Below are 3,679 nucleotides of genomic sequence, written 5' to 3'. Positions count from 1 at the left end.
ACCCAACTTGCGATGACGCATGCAATGACGATCAAGCTCACGACGTGAAATAAGGGTTCACGACATGAATTTCAAGAAATCAGCTCTATAAATAGAATTTAAGGGGCAGTCGGCCAAGGTTGCTAATTCACTCTTCACTCACCCATATTGTCTCGATTTGTATGCAAAGAAGTACCCCCGAAGCCCCGTTATCATCCCGAGACCCGAAGAGAGCCCCGAAGCCCCAAAGATCTCGAGGAGAAAAGAGTTTCAAGCCGAAGCTCTGCCCGCGAGAAGCCTGATCTTTGAAGATATTCCAGTTTCATCAAAGAATACTGCTTTTAGAAGTCGTAGTGCTGTCCGAGCATCATCTAATCAAGTGAGTGTGTAGTTACGTTCTTCTTACACATAAATATGAAGTGTTTGCTATGAAATATGTGCTATGTTATATATATTGTTTGTTTATTTGAGATAGGTGTGGAATGGATGTTTTATACAAGTTTTTATTGATTTAAACCTTATATGTATTTTATATCTACAAATATGTTGGGTAGAACATGGGTAGATGAAATACCCGGTGACTATGAGACGTAGTGCCTATTGTGTAAACCCTTGTGACTATAAGACATAATGTCTATTGTGTAAACCCTGGTTACTATAAGACGTAGTGCCTATTGTATAAACCCTGGTGACTATGAGACGTAATGCCTATTGTGTAAACCCTGGTGACTATGAGACGTAGTGCCTATTGTGTAAACCCTGGTGACTATGAGACGTAGTGCGTATTGTATAAACCCTAGTGACTATGAGACGTAGTGCCTATTAAATAAACCCTAGTGAATATGTGACGTAGTGCCTGTTGTATAAACCGTGGTAGCAAATAGACTTTGTGCCAATCCCTTAGGTCAATCCTTAGGAACGAATGAATGAAGGATAATTAACTCTTAGGGTAAAGCTTTAAGAAATAGAAGGAGATAATGGGGATGGGTAATTTGGGTTGATTGCCTGATGATTAAATATAATATAATATCTTACTGTGGGTTAAAAACCCTATATGCTCACCAGGCTCCCAAGCCTGACCCACTCAGTTTTCTTTGTATTACTGGTAATGGCACAAGAGTATAAGTTGGTGGACTCGACGAGATATTTTGGATAAAAGACCAGTAGTTGTAAATAACTGTTGTAAGGTCGAATTGTACTGTTTATGCTTTTGGTATGTATCAGAACATGACATCCTGAGGTTTTATTATTCAGTGATAATACATTTCTTTAAGAAGTGATTTGATAAATAATTATCATATTTTGTTTTGGGAACAAATTACGCAACTGATTTAATCAAAGGAGTACTCTGATTTTATAAAACAAACCATAACCAAATCGGGCTTTTGTGGCCGTGAAAATGGGGATGTCACATAATATATTAATATGAAGTCGTATTATTTAATTAGTATTGATCAAGAATTAATTTGGAATTAATTTTGTGGTAAAAAGAGACTAATTATATATATATATATATATATATATATATATATGTGTGTGTGTGTGTGTGTGTGGATTGATTGTGTAAATCATTCATTCTTATAATGTGGGCTAATGATCCATGATTCCTTATGTTGGGCTTAACCCATGTGGAGACCCACGGATAATGCATGGAGGTTAAAACCCATGGATCATGAGGAATATGAAATTTCATGCGTATTAGTGTTTACATGGTGTAACCCTAATGCAACCACACTATATAAGAAGCCCTTTGGTTCAAGAAGTTGGCACCTAGAGTCTTTACTAGAGTGAGGCCGATTTTTGTGAGCTAGAGAGTCATCTTCCAAGTTTCCAAGTGTTAGTGATGATTTGTGATTCCACTTGAGTTATTCACATTATTGGTGCTAGGCTCTTAAAGCTCCAAGCAACAAGCTACAACAAAAGGTATGTTATCTAACTTGTTTTATTACCCAAGTATTAAAGTTTTGTATGCTAGTTAGGGTAATACCTTGGAAAAACAAAGTTTGCATGTATAATAGAGAAAACATAGATCCAACTCTTTAGGGTTGCATGTACACCTTAGGAGTGTTAGAATACTCAAAACCCTTCAATTTTGACGTAAAACCTCTTCGGGTGCTGCTCTCTGGACCTCGAGTATACCAGAATATCGTCGATGAACACGATCACCCACCGATCCAACATGGGCCTACACACCCAGCTCATGAGATCTATGAACATTGCTGGTGTGTTGGGGAGTCCGAAACGCATCACCACAAAGTCGTAGTGCCCATAAAGAGTCCTAAAGGTCGTCTTCTGGATATCCTCCTCGTAAAATCTCATCTGATGATACCCATATCTCAAATCAATATTGGAAAACAAAGATGCCCTTGCAACTAATCGAATAAATCGTCGATCCTCAGTAGTGGATAATGGTTCTTGACCGGCAGCTTGCAACTCCCGGTAATCGATGCACATCCGGTGTGAACCATCCTTTCTCTTAACAAAAAGGATAGGTGCTCCCCACGGTGAGGATAACTCCTGCGTCTCAAGAGGCGCAAGGCGATTGGCAATAGGGGCAGCACCTGGAACCAAATCAATCCGACACTCCACCTGCTTATCGGGTGGCACACCCGACAACTCCTTGGGAAAAACATTCAGGAACTCACACACTATCAGAACCTTGGATATAGAACTCGGCCTCTCTGTAGCAACCTGCATATCCATCATGTATGACAAAAATCCCATACAACCCTGCTGTAGACTCTGTCTCGCTCTGGCAGTAGAGCAGAAAGCTGATCCATATCTGGTACCCTCGCCATATATCGTAAGCACTCCCCCACTAGGGTCTTGTATGGCTATCATTTGTCGCTCATAGTCAATCACAACTCCAAACCCACTCAACCAATCCATGCCCACAATGACACAGTGATCCCCCATCGCTATCGGCACCAGGTCTATCAGGAACTCAACACCAAAAATCTCTAGTACTCATCCCCAGAATACATATGTGGCAAAAAACGCATGCTCGTCGGCTATAGAAACCCTCAGAGTTCAACTCAACGCCTCACTTCTGATACTGATGTCACGACTAAAAGCTAAAGACACGAAGGATCGACTAGCACCCGAGTCAAATAATACCAAATCAGGTACAAAACTTACAGGAAAAGTACCTATATACAGCACAATATAAGCACAACAAATCTCAATATAATATAAATAAGGAAATACGTTCCAGCCACAACATCAGGTTTTGCGCGAACCTCCTCCGATGTCAGCTGAAAAGCTCTCCCACGAGCCCTCGGAACCTCGGCCTTCACCGGCCGACTATCATTAGCACGTAAAGCAGCAGGAGTGGAACCCTGGGCTGGTCCCTAAATGAGTTGAGGGCACTCGGCCTTCCGATGGCCAGTCTGGTTGTACTGAAAGCAAACTGCAAACCCCTTGGGACAATCCTTCGCCATGTGCCCCTCTTTGCCACATCTGTAGCAAATCCCTGCCCGACATGATCCCTCGTGACACTTGTCACACTTGCCACAAGTACAACCCTTCTAGCCCCCAACTCCCACGTCAGCAGGCTTTGCCCGCTTCGTCACCAGCTACCACTGCATCGATCTCCTGTCTCTACCCCGGGACTCCTCCTCCTCTCTGGTCTGCAACTCTAGCTCAATCTCCCTCCTCCTGGAATTGGTTTGAAGCTTAGCCAATTTCCGGTATGATGAGT

The sequence above is a fragment of the Lactuca sativa genome, chromosome 5 (assembly GCF_002870075.4).
Source record: "Lactuca sativa cultivar Salinas chromosome 5, Lsat_Salinas_v11, whole genome shotgun sequence".
NCBI classification, from domain to species: domain Eukaryota; kingdom Viridiplantae; phylum Streptophyta; class Magnoliopsida; order Asterales; family Asteraceae; genus Lactuca; species Lactuca sativa.
The sequence above is the reverse complement of the archived record's forward strand: the minus strand, read 5'-3'. Positions refer to the sequence as shown.